A 22,387-nucleotide genomic window follows, 5' to 3' on the forward strand; every position below is an offset into this window, starting at 1 on the left:
ATTAAGCATGTTTCCTGCATGTGTCTGATTTCCTGTTTCTGTAGATTCTTGTTGCCTACGCTCTTTCCAGGCTGCACACCCTGTGTAGATGACGACACATCTGGTGATAGGAAGCCTAAAATATGGCCTACATCACTGTCTCTGTCTAACTGTCTTCTTCTCTCTCCCTCCCATCTCCCATTGCCTTCTTGTGCTTTTGTCTCACCTCGCAGCCATGCCAAAGTCAATGGCCGTGTGTATCTAATAATAAATAGGTGGGTACTTTGATGTTTTCTCTCTTGCTTGAAAATGTCTCTTGGTATGTTCAAACTCTTTCCTGTTTTATAAATTTAAAAAAAAAATGCCACCAGGTAGTGGACAGTGGATTCCAGGTATGCTTGTGGAGGTATTCTGCAAACCAAGCTATTTGGGTGCTATGCCAAATGGCACTGCCAGGTGGGTGTGGAGGTTGCTGAGGGTCTTCAGCTGGTGCTCAGCAGTTACTCTCAGCCCTAACTTAACATCCCATTGACTTTATTATCTTGTGGTAGAATCCGTTCAAGGCTTACCTGAGAGTCCGTCTCTTTCTTGAACATATTTACTGAAGAGCTCAGCTCAAGAACCACCTCCGACACACACACACACACACACACACACACACACACACACACACACACACAGGCTCTCATAAATGCCAACATCTTGCTAAAAGTCACCTGCCCTTCATCTGAATTCCTATGGCACTTTGTCACTGGGGCTGTCCTGACACTCTGCCTTTCAGACCTCCATCACCTGCTTGGCTTATCTCGCTTGCATAAGCTCCTCAGGCCTGAATGATCTAAGGTATTCACAAGTCACTCTCTCCCAGCCTTACTTCTTGGTTGATATTCACAGCAATGTGTGGTTGACAGACATCAAAATTTCAACTGTATCTCTAGTTGCAAGATCAACACAGATTTGAAGAAAGATTTTTTTTTGTCTGTTCTGGGGCTTGAACTCTGGGCCTGGGCACTGTCCCTGAGGTCTTCAGCTCAAGGCTAGTGCTCTACCACTTGAACTACAGCACCACTTATTGTTTTCTGGTAGTTAATTGAAGAGTCTCATGGATTTTTGTGCCCAGGCTGGCTTTGAATTGTGATTCTCAGATCTCAGCCTCCTGAATAACTAGGATTATAGGCATGAGACAGTGGTGCTTGGCAAGAAGGATATTTCCTAGCCAGTAGTTTTCATCATAAGTCTGCAGCACTGGAATGAGGTCCTCCTTTCAGATGAGGACCAATGACTTGGAGAGAGAAAACCCGCACTGAGTATTCACCCATTACAAAAGTGAGCTTTGTAAGTGCAAGGTGCCCACAAAATGTCCCACAAGAACTGAGCAAAGATCTTTAAGGTTCTGTATCCTCAAACTATATTTTTGCCGTTCCTGGGGCTTAAACTCAGAGCCTGAGCACTGTCCTAGGGCTTTCTCCGAAGCTAGTACTCTACCACTTGAGCCACAGCACCACTTTTGGCTTTTCTATGTATGAGGTACCAAGGAATCAAACCCAGGTCTTTATGCATGCTAGGCAAGCACTCTATCACTAGGTTAAACTCCCAATCCTATTCTTACTCCATTAAGCATGTCAATGAAATTTTTCACTCTCAAAAATTCCATATCAGTAGTAAAGTTAGTTTTTAGTTAAGAGAAATATACATTTTACAATAAACTTGAGTAACAAACCAGGTTTTGGTTTTCTATTGAATTCATGTTTTTCTTAGGGTAAGTGGAGCTGTGGTTCAAATAGTAGACCTTCTAGTCAGCCTTAAGTGAAAAAGCCAAGCAAGAGTAAGAGGCTCTGAGATCAAGCCCCAGTACTGGCACCAAAACAACAAAAGTTTCTCTTTGAGAAAAATCCTAATGCAGATAACTAGGTCTGGCAAACCCAAGGAGGCAAAATGAATGAATGGATGCAGTCCTGGAGAAGGTGTAGGGGAAAATAGAATGAAACTTCCCTGGCCCTGGGGTCTGTCAGGGCCCAGAGTTCTGAACGGCATCAGAGAGAAAATTCTGCCTGTGGCTTTTAGCTGCTAAGTAGAGAAATAAGATGTAAGAGACACCAGTCAGAAATCTTGAGCATCTCCATAAACCCTACCTCTCCAAGCCAAAGGAATGACCCTCTCTTTCTCTGTGCCTCTTAACATTTAGTTTTACTCAGTTAAGACATGGCTGCCATCAAGTATCAACATCAACCAAAATAGTTAAAATCTTGGAATACTCAGACTTTACCATGATCTTCTCAATTCAATTTCTCCTTTATAGAGGAAAGTTTAATATAAAAGATGTCAGAGACGATGCCGCTGAGGACACATCAAACAAACCAAGGGTCCCTCTTTTCACAATGTATGCTTCTTAAATGTGATGTGTACAGTATGTCCAAATTTGAGTAGGACCTACAAGAACCTTAGAATGAGAGGTGTCTCCTTATGAAGTGTGCATATACTCACAAGTTACTTTGTTACTGTTGTTTTATGAGGAGAAAAAAAATATCTTTAGAAGGGTAATTTACAAATTAAAAGAAGAATTCGACCTACAATTCAGCATACAGGTTGATTAATACTTAGACAATATTTTATAAGATGTAGAGTAATAGAGCATGTTGAGAACTGTGAGTCATCTTGATAAAGCCCTAATAATGTGAAAGGTGCAGGAAATCAAACTTACTTAATAATCAGTGTGAATTAGAATATTTTAGCTTTCAGAAGCAAAACCTAATCCATACAGTCTTGCGTAGTAGGTATTTGTGAAGGAATCACTACCAATCACATGTAAGAAACAATATTAAATTCACAAATCAGTTGATTATGTGTGACTACAATCCCCTAAAATTAATTATACATTCTAGAAAATCAGTTATCCTAAACCCTACAAATATTCTACTTTAAATATTACTGAGGTCATACACTAAAATAATGGAAGATATTTCACTTTAACTGTTAATTGATACCATAAACTACAAATTTGTCTAATGAAAAGAGTGAATACAATTTACATTTCATATATTCCAATTTCAAATAATTTGAAATGAATAAAAGCCAAACACTAATGCCTCATGCCTTTGATCCGAGCTACTCAGGAGTCTGAGATCTGAGGATCTCAGTTCAAATCCAGCCTGGGCAGAAAAGTTTATGAGACTCTTATCCCCAACAAACCAGCAAAAAAAAAAAAGGCAGATGTGCGGGCCGGGAGTTTGGCCTAGTGGTTAAAGTGCTTGCCTAGCATGCACGAAGACCTGGGTTCAATTCCTCGGTACCACATACATACAAAAAAAAAGCCGGAAGTGGTGCTGAGGCTCAAGTGGTAGAGCTCTAGCCTTGAGAAAGTCCAAGGACAGTGCTCAGGCCCTGAGCTAAAGCCCAGGACTGGCAAAAAAAAAAGCGAGATGTACAATTGTGTCTCAAAGAGTAGAATGCCAGACTCAAGCAAGAAAGCTAAGGGACAGTGTCCAAGCCCTGAGTTCAAGACCCAGCACGTGTATGCATGCATGCACACACACGTGTGTGTGCACACACAAACACACAGAGAATAGAATATAAACTAAGGAGTTTTATAATGACAACATTTTCATACAGAAAGTAGCTTAACAGATGGCTTTTCAAAATTGAGTCATCATTCGAAAGTAAAATTTGTTTCTTCTGTTTCAAAGAAGATTGTGTCCCCAGAGAGTAGAATGTCAAACTTGACACTCAGTGGATCACAGTGGGTACCAAAATCAGCACTGTCTTGGCCAAGGAACTGGCTAAAGCTAGACTAGAATTCCTCCTTCAAGGAGAGAATGCCCACAACACATACTGAAAATAAAATGATGGGGATACAAAGGGAGAGATGCATAGATTGAGGGCATGAAGGGGAGAGTGGAGGAATAAATGAACAGATAGATAACATCTCTTAGAATTGGAAAGGAGAAGCAGTTTACCTATGAAACAAGCAGTAAGAGCTTAGAGCCTAAACCAATATAAAGGCAAGGCCACAAAAGTATCTGTAAACATGAAGCAAATGTAAAGAGAAGACTGTGAATTCCTCACAGAGACAGGCAGGTGGAATCATTTCATATGAGGGAAGAAAGGAGATTCTCCCAGACTACAGTGGGCCCATCCATGTGTCTATCTGGAGTCCTACAACAAAAAAACTTTCCTCTGAATTATAAATAAGTAACACAAAATGATCAGTGAAGAATTGTAAGTATTTCACAGAAAAAGCCAGAAGTGGTGCTGTGGCTCCAGTGGTAAAGCACTAGCCTTGAGAAAGCCCAAGGACAGTGCACAGGCCCTGAGTTCAAGCCCCAGAACTGCCCCCCCCCCAAAATAGCATTCTCAGTTCCTTAGCCTGACATTTTGAGGATGTATTCATTCACCAGAATGTGCTTTTAACATTGATTTTGAGGGAGGAAAATGTCAAGATTTTTTTATGATTATTTACTAAGGGGAAGAAAGGCTGAGTTCATAGTTTTCTGGGTCAGCTGATCTGTGTAGCAGACTAGAACCTGTTCACCCTCTGTGGATGCTCATGACACATCCATAATGAAGGAAGTCCGCCTCCCAGTATACAGAGTTTTCAGAAGCCATACCCAGCAGTGTGAACAAACAATAAGACTGTTGTCTCCAACATTCCCAGGAAGAAGCATCAGAATGTGTTCTGAAGGTTTCTTTTAAGTACACAAACTGCCAAAGAATGGGCTGAGGAGCGAATTATACCGTTTAGCATCTTCTCTCATGTCCATTGTTGAGTGGTCCCTTGTAAGAACATTATTTCTAATTCTGCCTTATATTAGAGGGTTATTAAAACTCAGTATAAGAAAATCTCAAAGATGGTTTAATGTCACTACATACTTACAGAAGTTTCTTTGTTTTCTATATATTACATGAAGTAGGCACAGCCATTTCCAGCTTTTACAGACCAGCAAACAAAGACTTACAAGGCATGTTAAATAGTTGGCCATTTCACACAGTAGGAAATGATCTCATTGGGCTTCAACTTGTTTTTGCTGTTGTTTCAGTACTGGAGCTTGGACTTAGAGCTTCATGTTCTCGCTTAGCTTTTTCATTCAAGGCCGGTGTCTACCACTTGAGTCACAGTCTACCACTTGAGTCACAGTACTCCTTCTGGCTTTTTGCTAATTATTCAGAGATACTAGCCTCATGGGATATTCTGGATTTGAACTGTGGTCCTCAGGTCTGTTTTATGAGTAGCTAAGATTATAATTGTGAGCCATTGACACCCAGCCTTCAGTCTGCCTTTCTAACTCCAAAACCCCATACTTTCAACATTCTTTTTTTATTTCCTCCATAAAAGTATGGTAAGATAGAGATAGATAGATAGATAGATAGATAGATAGATAGATAGATAGATAGATAGATCAACAGATATTAAGAAAAACTCACACTGATTATTTTAAAAGCATTATTATTCAATCATGTATTTAAAACTTTTTCATGTCTACATGTTTCAGACACATCAATTCTATGAATATCCCGTGCAAAATACCATTCACCAGAGTTCTCAGATAGCCAGCAAACTCCTATGCTAGAATGTAACAGTCCCATATACATTTTCCCCTTTTTCTCTGCCACCTGTTACAACTTTCAAGGTTCAATCGCTTTTTCCAAAGCATCCTAGGTGTTGCCTGGCCCATTTCCTTATAAGGATTGTGTCAGAGTACAGTGAGCAGCATGAGTGGTGAAATTTCAGAACTCTTCCATCTTCAGCCCCACCTGTCTCGTAGGGGATTACAAGTTTCTAGAAAGAATTGCAGATCTTCCGAAGGGCTTGTTCCAGGTCTTCCTTTGGTTCCTCCATTTAATGACTGACCTCTCTGCCCAACGCTCAGCAGTATGGGGACATTTTGCTCTATGGTTCAGGTAAATCCTGAACCATAAGCAGCCTTTTGTGGCTAATGGTTTTTTGTTCCATAACTAATGGTGATTATTAACATGTTGTCTTCTTGTCTGTATGATACAGACTTTAAAATGCAGTCTGAGGTGGTCATAAAATCTTGGTTCTAATGACAGACAGTGTCTTCTCACACAGTATAATCTGACACTGCTTGAAGTGAAGAGATAGATGGCTGTGGCCACATCCAATTGCATTTAGGACATAGAAAAAGCAGCCTAATGACACAGGTTTAAAAAAGAACTAGGCCAGGCTCCGGTGACTCACACCTAGAATCCTACCTACTTAGGAAGCTGAGATCTGAGGATCAGGGTTCAAAGCCACACAGGGCAGGAACTTTCATATGACTCTTATCCTCAGTGAAGCACCAAAAAAAGCCAAAAGTGGAGCTATGGCTCAAGTGGTAGAGTACCATCATTGAGCAAAAATAATCTCAGAGGTAGCACCCAAGCCCTTAGGATCAGCACACACACACACACACACACACACACACACACACACACACACACACATCCCAACATGGAAGAGAAGAATTGTACTTGTCATTTACCTTATGAGAGATACTGTAGGGTCAGAGTGGCTGTCTGCACTCAGTGAGAACTTCCTTCTTACTGAGGCTAAGGTTCCTTCCCCATTTCTGCCACTGCTGCCATCAGCATAGCTGCCATCAGTGACCCTCAGGCATGATTTGGTGCCGATCCATCCCAACTCCTGAGAGCATTTTGCTTCTGTTGCACTGGTATTTGAAGCTGGTAGCATGGGGTTCGCTACTGCCAAGGTTGATTGAGAACACACATTGTTAAAGAATTTGAAAAAGGAAACCTTCCTGCTTTTTACAAGATGGTTGGTTGTGTTCCTAAAAGGCACAGGAGTCTCTGTGTTCTCCTCCTTACAAACCCGCAGTCCTATCCACTCAGATCCGTCGCTGAGCCTAGGGTCCTAGCCAAAGCTCGCTACTCATGCCATCCCGCCATGCACTTGGCATTAGGCCGTTCCTGCAAGAGGCATACAGGAATGCAATAGTGGGTGATGTGTCGCATGATGTATGATCTCTGACTCTCCTTATAATTCTTCTGTTCTCATCTCCTTTTTTTCCCTCTCTATTTCAATTACTTTGAGCAGCATCAAGAAAAAATTACCAATCCACCAAAATGAGTAAGTCCCCCCGTGAAGTCATGAAATGCTTGCTCTACATGTGCCATTTCATGCTTCTACATCCTAAACTCTGACCATTGCCTCCTCTGGGGGGGGAAATGTCAAGTTTAGGTGTCAATAGCTCTCATTCCTGATTAGTCACTGGAACTTGAATATGAAAAGTTACTAAAACCTTGACTTGAGAGTTTGTTTTTCAAAAGAACTTAAAACAAACCAACCAAACATGGCAAGATGCTAACACCCCACCTTGCAAGGTCTTTGTACGTGTACTGATTCTCATTTCATTTATCCTCCTTTGACTTGCCCCTTGCTCTTCTCTCTCATGGTCCTCTTCTTCTGACTCTGTTGTTCTCTGCCAAACAGATTGGCCCATCCTGAAGGAAGCCTCCCAGATCTGGCCATGCTAAACCTCACCTCTAGCCTGGAAAAACCTGTGATACCAAAGCTGGTGGAGCCCGGGGAGGAGAAACTAGAGGGATACTCTGAAAAGGCCAAGAAGGGTGAGCTTGAGAAAGACAGTGAGGCATCAGAGGATGACGAAGAGGAGTCAGAAGAGGAGGAAGAAACATCAGGTAACTATCTCACTCCTAGCATTTGTTCTGACTGATTGAATCATTGACCTGCTCCATAGGATCTGTATGTGAGTTGGAGAAATAAAAGCAGGAGTTTTCCTGGATTTTGGCAGATATATATTTGGTTGGATTTGATTGCTATAATATTCTTGGTTCAACTGTTCCAATTATTTCCTTCTAATCTGACTGAGAAAAGAGGAAATGGCTGTTACTAAATCCAGACCAGCAGGCAGGGCTTTGGTTTGGAGACCACAAGGGACCAGAAGGACATATGTCACCATCCCCTATAGAGGATACAGCAGCCCCTGTGCAGGTGCCGGTCTCAGCTTTATACATTTTCTTGAGGAAGTCTGTCAAGGATTTTCCTGGGATAGAGGAACTAAGAATGAAGAAAATGTGCAATCAGTCCCACCACTGATCATTTAAGGCAGCTCCTAAAGATGTTACCTAGGCATTTTCTCTGCCTACTCTGATGTCAAGGGGTTTCTTCCCCTTTATTTGTAGACTTAAAATAAAAATATTTTAACAGGATACGATGGGGATCAAATGGCCTTAGTAATCAGGAAATGTTCCCTGACAGAGTATGCAAAGGACAGAGCCACTCATCTGTGCCACAGTATCCAGGGCATATAAGAGGAAGCAAAATGCCATCTCAGAGGCAGAACACTGAGGTAGCACCTTTGCTTTTTGTTTTGTGCTGACCCTGGGGCTTAAAATCAGGGTCTGGTTACTGACCCTGAGCTTATTTGTTTTGGTGCCAGCCCTGGGGCTTGAGTTTAGGGCCTGAATACTGTCCTTGAGCTTTCTTAAGGCCAGAGCTCTACCACTTGAGCCTCAGCACCACTTCTGGCTTTTTCTATGTATGTGGTACCCAGGAATTGAACTCGGGTTTTCGTGTATGCTAGGCAAGAACTCTTACCACTAGGCCCAACTCCCAGCCCAACCCTGAGCTTTTTTAACTCAAGGCTAGCACTCTACCCCTTGAGCCAAAGCTCCACTTCTGGCTTTTGGTGGTTCATAGGAGATAAGAGTCTCATGGACTTTTTCTGCCTGAGTTGTCTTTGAACCATAATCCTCTGGTTTCAGCTTTCATGTGAGCACCGATACCCAGCCTGCTGCCCTTGTTTTTAATGGTCTTTTCTTCTGTATAAAAATAGAAATTACAAAGCGCATAAGGAGGAAGATTCCTCTCAGAGACAAGTTCCTCCAGCAAACCTAGTCACTGCTCCCGTTCATCTCAGAAGGCAGGAAAGGACCAGAGACATCCCCACATAGCTGAACACCACCTGCACCCCAGTGTGAGGGATTCAGACTCAGATCTTCCTCTGTTGACTTCAGGGAGGTTGAACTTTCCTAGTGGCACGTTTATATTCACACATCATCACATGTAATAACTATGTACACCACCCAATCATGTACCCAGAACTTTCCATTGACCGGTTTCTGTGTCATGTTATAAATAAGCATTTTTCACAACTGCAACCTTACTAAATATTCAGAACTATGTACAATAATGTTAAATTTACTTATGGTGCCAGGTAGAGAGTGTGAACTTCTGTCTACAAACATAATGGAATAATCCGTGATGTGGATACGACAGGCCAAAGTAAACCTGTTGCAGCTTTCAGTCAGAGTAAGCCAGCACAGTTCTAGAGAGAAGCATATCCTGTGTGTCTACCCCAAGGTGGAAAGAATAAACTGTCATGATAAAATGAAAACAAAAATGGTTAGACTCTGCATTTGATCACATTTCCTGAATCTGTGGACTGGGCCATCCAGTCATTTTTTCATTTGGAAAAGGGGTGCGCAGGCTGCACCCACTTCTTGAAGATTACAGACAGGTATGTCCTCTCAGAGAAGAAGGAGAGCTTTAGCTCGTGACTTCTGACACCATCATTTTAACAAGAAACATGGCATTGACAGAGAGCTTGGGATACTTAGAATTCCCAGGGAACTAGGGAATCATTATTTCCTCCAAATGCTTCTTTACATCAGTATTGCGGAAGTGTGGTTACAGTGACATTGTCTCTGATCTCAGTTTACGATGTCCATGTGATCAGAATGCCTTGGGGCTTTCAGATCCTCATCTCTGCAGATTCTCTTGAATCTCACCACTACAACTATTTTGCAGCCTCTTTGAAAGTTATAAGACATGCATTAATGAATAATACAGACAGTCCTCATGCTCTTGGGTGACCTTACTGTCTTGCAGATCTAAGAAACAAATGGCACCTGGTGATTGATCGCCTCACTGTGCTCTTCTTAAAATTCCTGGAGTATTTTCACAAGCTGCAGGTGTTCATGTGGTGGATCTTGGAGTTGCACATCATCAAAATCGTCTCCTCCTACATTATCTGGGTTACTGTGAAAGAGGCAAGTGAAAGTTTGTTGTATTATCAGACAGAATAGAATCAATCACAATGGCCCATCCATCTGTTTCCTTCTCCATCTCTCCTTGGTGCTTTTCATTCCGTGCCTATTGTATTAGAACATCACAGCTAGGTGCATGACCTTTGACATTCAGAAGACACAAGGAACTCAGAAGACAGAAAGACTGGAGAGAAAATCGGGTGGCTTAGGTCCTAAATGGCTTGGTTGTGATGCCCTACTTTCTTATTTTGATCTAGTCACAGTGGATTTTTTTTTTGTTCTTTGAGACAAGCCACTAAGTATCTGATCCATTTGTATAAAGCCTCTGTTTTCTTGTCTGTAAAGAAAAATTACCATTCTGTCAGCAATTGTTTCACTTTTGCTATGGAAAATTAACTTTCTCTGAACTGAGGTTTTATTGAGTCCCTATTTTAACAAGTGGTTTTTGTATAATGTTTGCATATTTTATTTTAATTTTATTTTTGAGATGCTCACAATTCAAACTATCTGCTAGCAACTAAGCCAGGTAATCGCTATCTGCAGTCCTTAAAAAGTTTAACTAAATTGGCCACTGGTGGCTCAGGCCTGTACCTATGTGACAACTGCACTTGATCTCACTTCTTGTGTTCCTCCAATCAGTTGTTAAAGAAGCTCAAGCCACGTCCGTCATTATCTTTTTTTTATGCAACATGTTTTGCATTATTCAACCAATCTTCCCAGAGAGTAAATGGGATTGTGACAGTCTCTTACTTATAACATCACCATAGAGTTCCCCCCACCTCTACCTCTGTCCCTGTCATGTCCCTCCCTCTACCCCTCCTTCCTCCTTCTTCTCTCCCCCCCCTCTCTTTCCCTCCAGTGCTCACAAATGCATGGTGTGAAACACTTCATTTAACCTTATTATTCCTTCTTTTTAGATTATTTTTTCTAATACTGGGGCTTCAATTCAGGGCCTAGGGGGTACTGTCCTTATGCTTTCTCAAGGCTAATATTGAGCCACAACTTGAGCCACAGCACCATTTCTGGCTATTTTTTTTGTGCATGTGGTACAGAGGAATGGAATCTAGGGCTTTGTGCATGCTAGGCAAGCACTCTACCAGTAGGCCATGCTCTGGCCCCTTATTATTCATAAACTCAAGAGCATGAGTGGGTTTTAAAGTCCTCTGGAGCCAGGCATCAGGTTTATAATCTTAGGTACTCAAGGAAGCTGAGATTTGAGGATCAATGTTCAAAACCAAGCCAAAGAGGAAAGTTCATAAGAGTCTTCAATAAATCACCAAAAGATAAAAGCGGCACAGTGACAGCCTTGAGTGAAAAAGCTAAGGGACAGTGTTCAAGTATCCAGGCCCTGAGTTCAATCCAAAGTCCCAACACACACACACACATACACACACACACACACACACACACACACACACACACACACACACACACAGTTCCCCCCACACAAACACTCACACTGCCTTTCCAGCACACACACCATTTACCTATCAGTGTGTGTCCCTCGTATGTTCTCTCTTAACTATAAGGCCTTGGACCTGCCTTGTCTTCTCCCCATCTATCTTGTGCTTACACTTCCGGTCTCAATTTAGGTCTAATGTCTTTTTTGTGTGTGTGCCAGTCCTGGGGCTTGAATTCAGGGCCTAGGTACTATCCTTGAGCTACTGGAGTTGCAGCACCACTTCTGCCTTTTTCTGTGTATGTGGTACCAAGGAATTGAGCCCAGGCTTTGTGCATGCTAGGCAAGCACTCTACCACTAGACCATGCTCCCAGCCAAGCCTACTCTTTTAACCTTCCCTCGTATAGCCCATAGAGCTCTGGACTTGATACATGTTTGACTTTATAGTAAATTCACGCTGTTATTTTCTTCTTGTAGCATTAAATGTTTCTAGGGCATTTTTTTCTGTGCCAGTACTAGAACTTGGACTCTTGGTAGGCACTGTCCTTTAGCTTCTGCACTCAAGACTAATGTTCTACTACTTGAGCCACAGCTCTACTTCCAGCCTTTTGGTGGTTCATTGGAGATAAGAGACTCACAGATTGTCCTGTTCAGGCTGACTTTAAACCACAGTCCTCAGATCTCAGCCTCTTGAATAGTTAGGATCACAGGAACCAGCTCCTAAGGCATTATTTTAAGAATATTCAACATATTCCATGACTGAATACAACAGAGGTGCTTCTGTACTATTAATGGAAAGGAAAGTCATTAGACATGGGGGAATATCTCCTTGATACATAACCTCATTTGCAGCTAAAAGCCAATATATTTGAGTTGACTTTATTGTTCTCCTTCCGAAATCCTGTGCCCCACCCCCTCAGCATTTTCTATCTTAGCAATGATTCTAGCATCGATTCAGTTTGCCATGAAGAAACCTGAGGTAATGTCTTACACCTTTCCCTCCAAGTCTCCAACCTGCTTCCATCAAGTGATTCAGCGACAAATCCAGCTCATGTTCCACTTAAGTCCATCTCATCTCATGTTCCATTTAAGTCCAGTGCAACTGCCTTAATGCTTCCTTCCAACTGTGACTCACATCCTTAGCCCCTGCAAATCCCAGGGTAACTGGTCTCTGACCTCAAGTCTGACCAATATCACATCCTCTATTTTTCCATCACATTTATCTAAGGAAGCTAGAGATCATACCTTACTTTCAAACTCTTTGTCAACAGGTCCTTTAAGCCTCTCTGTTTGCTGCAGAATGAGTTCATGTGCCATTGCATGGCTCATGCGAGATACGTTGAAATTTGACTTCTGATTATGTCTCTATCTTCCCTCATTGTGGCATTTTATTTTATTTTACTTCAGTTCATTTTTTTCTGTTCTTTTATGTGCCAGTACTGAGTCTTGAACTTAAGGCCTAGGCACTGCTCCTTAGCTTTTCTTGCTTCAAAGCTGCTGCTTTACCACCTGAACCCCAGCTCCACTTCTACCTTTTTGGTGGTTAATTGGAGATAAAAGTCTCACAGACTTTCCTGCCCATGATCCTCAGCCTCCTGAGTAGCTAAAATTATAGGTATGAGCCTATAATCCTAGTGCCCAGTCTACTGTGGCATTTTATACTTCCAACTCTTAATTCCCCATGGTCTGTAGTCATCTTTTCTCATCATTTGTTTCCATACTTTCTTGCCTTTGCTTCTGCATAGTTGACTGGAATTTACTACCCACCTCTCACATTCAGTACTCACCCCATTCACCTGGTTCTGCTCTTTGTGAACCCACTCATCAGACCAACGATCCCTTGTAAATGCTCTCACAGAAACTCACATACATCTGTAACCTAGCTATTGCTGTTGTTTTATAGCTATTAAATTATCCTATGTCTTATCTGTCTTCCATATAAAATGTAGTATCCTCCAGACCATAATTCACTCATTCCCTCATGTCCCTGTGCATGCCAAGAACACAAGCAACACGTTCAACTGGAGAAGTCAAGTTGTCTTGCCTTTGATGTTATTTCATATCATATCTTTTTGTCCCCATTTCTGATTTTATGTTTCCAGGTGTCTCTGTTCAACTATGTATTTTTGATATCTTGGGCTTTTGCTCTGCCATATGCCAAGCTGCGCCGTGTGGCCTCAAGTGTCTGCACTGTGTGGACGTGTGTGATCATCATCTGCAAAATGTTGTACCAGCTACAAACCATTAAACCTGAGAACTTTTCTGTCAACTGCTCCTTGGTGAGCTTTGAGGATGGGAGACCTCCCTGAATGTCCGTTAGGGAAGCAAGGCAGATACTTAGAGTCTACCCCCACCACTCCCCATTCAGCACATGCAGCCTAGATTGTAGGCGAAGTTGTACAGTCTGGCTCTGTTAGCCTGGACCTGCATCTACTTTGGAGTTTAGATCCCCCTTGAAATGAGCTCCCAAATCTACCATGCCCAGAGCTGAGGGAGAAAAGCCTGCCCATGTCCACTTGGCAAACTGACTCTACCTTCTCTCTCCTTTTTAGCCAAATGAAAATCAAACCAATATCCCCCTTCAAGATCTAAACAAATCTCTGCTCTACAGTGCTCCTGTGGACCCAACAGAATGGGTTGGCCTGCGGAAGTCTTCTCCTTTGCTCGTCTACCTGAGGGTAATGCGTCTCCTGTGCCTAGCCTATAACTGCACAGTTACAATTTGCAGTCCTCTCCCAGGACAGTCTCAGTGTCCTGTGTGGTCATCACTGCATCTTCTTCCATGGTTTTGAGAGTCACCTTGGCTGCAAACAAGTGGATATTAAAATCAGTACTCATCTTATATGCTGAAGGGAAGTTGTCCAAGCAGTCTCATGTTGGTTAGATAAAATATGTTAAGGAGCTCACAATATAAAGAGCAAGTTTGATGGAAACATCAGAACTAAAATATATCCAAAATAAATTGCAAATCTTTTAAAAAGCATAATGTTAACTTGGCCAGAAACAAAGAAGCAAAATTGTCTGAAAAGGAAATGCTATAGTTTACAAGAAACTAGCATTCCATTGCAAGAAATTTTTAAATTGTCTCTATATTTTTAAAGGGTATATATTATAGCTAGAAACAATAAAATACATATCTCTGAAAAAACTTTGATAACAAATACTCATAGAAACATAGTACAAACAGAAGAACATAATTTTTCACATTTTACTTTGACAGATAATTTAAGCAGTCATGGTCATATTATACTAGCCATTCATATAAAATAAAACCATATACTTGGCAGTTAGGGGTGTGTGTGTGTGTGTGTGTGTGTGTGTGTGATTTTTGCAAGTACTGAACTCAGGGTAAGGGTGCTTTTGTTTAGCTTTTTCTATCAGGGCCTGAGCACTGTCCTTGAGATTTCTCAGGCTAGTGCTCTACCACTTGAGTCACAGCACCACTTCTGGTTTGCACATGCTGTGCAATTTCCAGTTTTTCCTTACATGGTAGATAGTGTTAAAAGTCGCTCTTAGAAGGATAAAATACATTAATATTTGAAAATAGCAATTATACTAATATCTGTCAGCTATTTCCCTGCATGTTAATTATTTCCATTATTATCGTTATAAGAACTACAATCTTACCCTCATGAGCATTCTTTCTGGGGTCGGATATCAGTGATATTAAAGCGTTCCCTCTAGCTGGCACCCCACTTCTCCAGCATAGTGTAATCCCAGGATATCTCCCTGCTATCATTGCACTTACACTTCCTATAAGGTCAGACTGCCTTCTTCCAATAGGCAGGCACTCTGCTTCCTTAGCATATGGAGTGTACTTAGCAAGTAAATAGGAGTGACCAGTGTGATGTACAGAGATTTTACCTCCTGTTCCTGGGGCACCCAGCCTGAGTCCTCAATGGAGATGACTCCACAACAAATAAGACAGGGAGAATCAGTCTTCCATTCAATCCTACCATGAATTACTAGTAGGATATTATAAAAATGTCCTTTTAGATATCCAGAATTAAGTACAGTGATGGGGATTGCTTAAAACTAATGAATTGTAAAGCATTTGGTCTACCCTGTTTTTGTTTTCCTTCTTATGATTTGTAGAATAATCTTCTGATGTTAGCTATTCTGGCCTTTGAAGTCACCATCTACTGCCATCAAGAGTACTATCGAGGTCGGAACAAGCTCACAGCCCCTGTGTCTAAAACTATCTTTCATGACATTACAAGACTTCACCTAGATGATGGGCTTATCAATTGTGCCAAATACTTCATAAACTACTTCTTCTACAAATTTGGCCTGGAGGTAAGTTTTCATACCAAGGTGATTTATTTCTATTTACCATGAAAAGTCAAGTAGCATCTTTGGCTAGCTGGTCACCAGAGCCTCACTATCTATCTTTAGCCAGGAAGTTTGATCCTCTTGGGATATACAGATGCTGCTGCTGTTGCTGCTGCTGCTGCTGCTACTACTGGTTAGCGTGGCTGGGAATTTTCCACACTCAAAAGCCATTTCTCCAACTGCAACAGAGGCCTCTCTAGAACCATCCAACTATATGGAGACCAGTTATCATAATAGTTCCATATAAGGAATAAAATTTTAATTGCTGGGTACTGGTGGCTCATTCCTGTAAACCTAGCTACTCAGGAGGCTGAGATCTGAGGATTGCAGTTCAAAACCAGCCCAGGTAGGAAAGTTCCTGAGATTCTTATCTCCAATTAATCACCAAAAGTCAGAAGAGGAGGTGTATCCCAAGTTGTGGACCACCAGCCTTGAGCTCAAATCTAACCAAGAGCGTGACCTGATGCCCTGTATTTCATCCCCCAGTATCTGCACCTTCAAAATTATAATACTGACCTTTTGTTTTTACACTATTTTTATGCAAGTTCAAACTGCAGCCACAATGAATGCTATAACCTGACATGATTGTGGTAAGGCTATCTCTTTAGTATGAGGTGGTTATTGTGACAATGGCATAGTCTATCTTCCCACTCAGTAGAGACAGCCTGAGCACTGTAGGTCTCTACCCCAGCAGGTGCACTGGCCCACAACCCCTTCCCTGTAAAGCCGATCTCTCTTGCATCTTATCACCCTTACACAGACCTGTTTCCTAATGTCAGTGAATGTAATCGGTCAGCGAATGGATTTCTATGCCATGATTCATGCCTGCTGGCTGATTGCCGTCTTGTATCGACGCAGAAGAAAAGCCATCGCTGAGGTCTGGCCCAAGTACTGCTGCTTCCTGGCCTGTATCATCACCTTCCAGTACTTCATCTGCATTGGCATCCCCACCTGCCCCCTGCCGAGGTGAGCCCCGTCCCCCGGCTTTTAGCAAAAGTCATTATCAATGGCCACTGGAGAATTGATGTTTGCTGTTTATCTCGGCCCTCCCCCCAACAGATTATCCATGGCGATTCAAGGGTGCCAACTTCAACGACAACATTATCAAATGGCTGTACTTCCCTGATTTCATTGTGCGACCCAACCCTGTGTTTCTGGTCTGTAAGTGTTTCCACCACAGGGTTCATGACATTCATACGCGAGTTTACATTGGCTCATTATTCTTCCCATGGTAGGCATTAGTGCTTTTGCTTCTTTCCCTGAACTTCACAATCATGTAAAGGGTTGTTTTATTCATTAATATTGCAAGTCATTAATGGTTCCTACTTGCTCTATTACATTTGCAAATATTAATAAATCAACGTTGAAGTCCCACATTCACTTGTATAACTCCCTTTCCAATATGTTCCCTCCTTAGTCACAGGTATCTGCATATCCCATCTTTTTGAAGGTAGTAGAGAGGGAGGCCTCTCAGATTGAGTTGTGATCAGGTTTCAAGATGCCACTATCAGGCAGGCCAAAATGAAAAACAAGGCTGTAGTGGCAAGAAAGAGGCTTTCAGGCAGGAATGAACAGGTCAAAGCCTTTGAAAGAAGCCAGTAAATAAAGGATTGGAGCAGTTTCTTTCCCTTCCCCCAAACACACACACAGAGTAGGGAGTGTCAGACAATACAGAGTACTTGATTGCCCTAAATATTTCAGGATTTTAGGACCAACAAAGCAACCTATGACTTGGCTCTGGTGACCTGGCCTTGGGGTCTGTGCCAGGCAGCTCTTAGATATTCTTCTTCCTGTCTTTCTCTCTGCCCCCTTTAGTGTATCTAAGCTCAAGGAATATCATGTGGGTACTAATGCACAGGGAATGGCACAAGAATGTCACATCTATCACATGTAAAAGATAAAAAAGAATATGGGGAAGGTCCAGGCTGGGAATGTGGCACTTGCCTAGCATGCATGAAGGCCTGGGTTCAATTCCTCAGTATCATATACCCAGTAAAACCCAGAAGTGTGCAATGGCTCAAGTGGCAAAGTGCTAGCATTGAGCAAAAGAAGTTCAGGAACAGTATCCAGGCCTGAGTTCAAGTCCCAGGACTGGGAAAAGAAAAAAAAGAATATGAGGAAGAAAAGTGCTCCAGTAGCTTTCTCAAAACTAGGAAGAATCCTGGCATGCATAGCTAATATTTCCAATCCTAGCCATTCAAGAGGCTGAGATATAAGAGCTTCAGTTCAAAGTCAGCCGAGGCAGAAAAGTCTGTGAGACTCTTATCTCCCATTAACCAGCAAAAAGCTAGTAGTGGAGGTGTGGCTAAGGTGGTGGAGTACCAGTGTTGACTAAACAAACCCAAAAGAAAAGACCTTGGCTCCAAGTTGAGCCTCAGTACCAAAAAAAGAAAGAAAGAAAGAAAATCCGAATGGGAAATTAATGCAAATCCACACTGTCTCAGGAAAAATTCTCTACAACTAGAAGCCTAGTAGTGAACACCTCACACTGGTATAAAGCAATGTGCAAACAAATCCCAGGCTTTCTCTTGGGGAGGCCCAGCCTGTGTGTTCTATCTTTCCTCTGGCACACTGGCAAGTAATGACTTTTACTAGACCCTGAAAGCCTAGGGTGCGAACTTTGGGGATGCACTTTCCCACAGGTGTTGGTGGCTAGTTCATGCTGCTTGTGACACTGGACCCCAGAACAGGAGGTGATGTGGTAGTCACCTCCCTTTGTCTTGCCAGATGACTTCATGCTGCTCCTGTGTGCCTCCTTGCAACGGCAGATTTTTGAGGATGAAAATAAGGCTGCGGTACGAATCATGGCTGGGGACAATGTGGAAATTTGCATGAACCTAGATGCAGCTTCATTCAGCCAACACAACCCCGTGCCAGATTTTATTCACTGCAGGTAACAATGGCTTCGTCTCCTCAAGTCACCCAGACATGAGCATTGCATACAGATGGCTCCTCTGCTTCAGATCTCTCTAGAACACTACTTAAAAAGAAGCTATTTGCGAGAAATTTGACTAAAAGAAAATGATAAGCATTCATTCACACAGGGTTTCCCCAATTCATGTTTGTATATTACTACTTATGCCAGGGTTTCCTGTACACCAGGCCAGTGGGAAAGGAAAGATGGATGCAGGGATCATAGTATGGTTTCTCAACTATTCCAATATCAAGGATGAATTTCCCCCCTTCATACAGTGGCATTCTTGACCTTGCTTCTTGCTTGTTATGTTGTTGTCTTTTGACTGTTTGGAGGTTGTTTCCCCCCTCCCCCTGCCAGATCTTACTTGGACATGTCCAAAGTGATCATCTTTAGCTACCTCTTCTGGTTCGTCCTCACCATCATCTTCATTACGGGAACAACTAGGATCAGCATCTTTTGCATGGGCTACTTGGTGGCCTGTTTCTATTTCCTGCTCTTTGGAGGCGATCTGCTCCTGAAACCCATCAAGAGCATCCTGCGTTACTGGGACTGGCTGATTGCATACAACGTGTTTGTGATTACAATGAAAAATATCCTGTCAGTAAGTGGAACCCTCTCCTATATAACACACTTGTGGTTTCCATGTAAGAGTAAACAATCCTCGTGCCTCTCACATGACCTTGTTAAAAGCCTGCTGAACATTTAGGATCCAAATGATGGTTCACTCCTTTTTTTATTGAACCAGATTAGGCCAAATTCTTTCTACTCATTTTTCACTCCTTGAAGGCCATACTTCAAAGGGATCTGTATTCAAAGGAATGAATTCTAAAATGTATTTCACTAATTAATCCTATCCTTCTTGAGGAACAATTTGTCATCACTCACTGCATGGTTTTGAAGTGACTCTAGTAACCTGAATCAGACTTACAGAATCCTCATAATATTTGAAAATAAAATGCTCTTCCATAAAAAGAGTCATAGGAATGTGTAATAAACTGAGCAGTTTTATAGACTGTTATGTGGGGTAGGGAATGATGAAGAGGGACTGGGAGTGTGTCCGTGGTAGAGTGCTTGTCTACAGTGCATAAAGCCCTGGGTTTGATTCCTTAGCACCACATAAAAAGAAAAAGCCAGAAGTGGTGGTGTGGCTCAAGTTATAGAGCACTAGCCTTGGGAAAACTCAAGGACAGTGCTCAGGCCCTGATTTCAAGTCCCAAGACTGGCAAAAGAAAATATCTTACATATCTGGGTGTGGTAGACATTAGAGAGAATTCAACATTGTGATGGCTTCTAAGCAGAGACATCCAGATGAGTAGAGACATCTTGTTTGCTCTGTCAGTGAATACCTGTGTCCTTTCTTTACCATGACAAATGAATTACAGTGCCCAGTTGTAATTCTATAGTACTGATCATTCTATTGCACTGATCTTCTAGACCCCAAGGGCACCCCTTCAGTTATTTGGTGCTGCCAATATTTGGTTAAGAACCTTTCATGAGCTCATCAATAGCATTATGTTGGACCAAAGAGATCCCCAGAGGACAAAGTCCACAACTGTCTCCAACCTGGGTATCAGACTTGTGGTGTTGTCACTGAGGAGAATTTCTGGACACATTGAAGCAGAGACAAGTTTATTAAGGAAGCAGAGCAAAAGAGAAGGCAACATACACAAATTGGATGCAAATATACAAACACACACAGAGTACTCAGTGGTGTAAGTATAAGTACTCAGTGGTACTTATACATGAAAATAAGACAGAAGAGTTAACATTCCTCTTTGTTCTGGATACCTGGTATATCTAATCATTCTTGACATTATCATGTGGGACCAAAGAGATATTAAAGCTAGCCAGTTTGCTAAATCTGGGCCTTAATTTCTTTTCTTTTGACAAAGTCTCCTTCTAGTACAAAACTAGTTTTCCTTGAAATATTTACCCAGAATATTCTTATCCAGAACCCTGGATACAAAGTTAAAGGCACTGTCAGTTCCTACAGTCTCATGGAAGAGTAGCAAAACCTAAGAAAAAACATGCCAAGTCAAGCCATCTATCAATAGCAAGTGTATTCGTAGCTCCGTCTTCTTCTGCCTTCATATCCTGATTCTAGCATGGCTCAGGCAGAGGGAGTTCATGCTGCTTCAGCTGCTTCTCAACTCTGTGCCTGGTTCTTACAGCTGGAACTGGTACTGAGTTAGAAAAGCAATGATGTAATGATCCACTGCTTCTTTCCCACTTAGGGATTTAGGGATGAGATCATCCACCATTCAATTGCAAAAAGCTATTGCAGACTTGAGTTGGGAGATGATATATAATGTATAGCATTGTGTTTAGGGGTCTAGGAGGGCCAAGCATATGCAGTCATAAATACTTGAATAATTTATTTTGCCTCGCGTCTGTTGAAAGATGAATTGTCTAGTTGATGGTAGAGGCAGCTTTGGGCAGGTCAGCACTTTACCCCATTCACATTAATTTACACTTGGAAAGTATTGAGAATCGAAAAAGAAGGTATAGACAGGAAAACAAGCCATTCCACGCTGGAGCCAAGCTCGTGATGAGGGGTTTAAGCTAACCCATCCATCCACCTATTTGTTCATCTGTCCATTGTCATAGTCTTCTTTGCTGAGTGAAGAGCTAGAGATAAATAGGACTCAGTTTGTAACCCTTAAGGAACCAACTTTCTAAAGAGGAAGATATACCTGTTTTAAAATTATGGCAATAGAGGTTGGGAATTTGGCCTAGTTGTAGAGTGCTTACCTAGCATGCACAAAGACCAGGGTTTGATTCCTCAGTTGCACATACATAGAAAAAGCCAGAAGTGGCTCAAGTGGTAGAGTTTTAGCCTTGAGAAAGCCCAAGGACAGTGCTCCTGAGTTCAAGCCCCAGGACTGGCAAAAACAAAATTATGGCAATAAAATCATCTGTGAGAACGATTGCCACATTTTAAGAACAAAACAAATATAAAAGTTAGCCTAGATCTCACCTTGTTGTATGATGGATCCAGTCCTGAGAACACAGAAGCCCCCCATGTAAAAGCCCAACTTTGGAGTTTGTATTGTAGCACTAGTGGATACTACAGGCTCTCCAATCTCAAAGCCCTGCCTAACTGTGTTGAACTAATACATGGTTTCCATGGCCAAAACCTACACAGGTGCATAACAAAGTAGAAAACAAATCAGATGTGAACACAATCAAAGTCAGTCAAAAACCAGTGAACACTCAAATCAAGCAAAGATATCCACTATAAGGCCAAACAAATCAATTGAGGGCAAAATCAGTTGGAGATAAATGTCTCACAGACTGTTCTGACTACTCTGGCTTTGAATGGCCATCATCAGATCTCTGCCTCCTGATGAGCTAGCATTACAGATATGAGCCACCTGATCCTGGCTGGAACCCATCTTTTAAGTTGATACTTACAAGGAACAAAAGCTTGGTAGCACACAAATATGTCTGGGATTCCTGGCTAAATAGCCTCCGCTTTAGGAGCGAGGTCTAAGGATTAGTACTCACAGGATCCCAGCTATACACACAGTGAATCATCATCACCTGTATGTGTTGGCCAGCAGTAGTTAATGCTTATTTAAAATTCACCTCCCAGGGAACTTAACATAACTGTCTTGATACATTCATTTTTTAAAACAGATATTTACTAGTCATCATCAGCAACAGTAATAACAATAAAAGATTCCTTTATCCATAGAATTAGCCAAATAAGCCCCAAAAGACTTCCTTGGTCTCC

General features: G+C 41.9%; 1 pseudogene; it reads left to right on the forward strand.

Moving 5' to 3' along the window:
• Positions 1-22,387, forward strand: part of LOC150039949 (piezo-type mechanosensitive ion channel component 2-like) — a 171,862-nt pseudogene that overhangs the window by 94,600 nt on the left and 54,875 nt on the right.

The sequence above is a fragment of the Megascapheus bottae genome, unplaced genomic scaffold (genome assembly GCF_031878675.1).
Source record: "Megascapheus bottae isolate mThoBot1 unplaced genomic scaffold, mThoBot2.hap1 HAP1_SCAFFOLD_43, whole genome shotgun sequence".
NCBI classification, from domain to species: domain Eukaryota; kingdom Metazoa; phylum Chordata; class Mammalia; order Rodentia; family Geomyidae; genus Megascapheus; species Megascapheus bottae.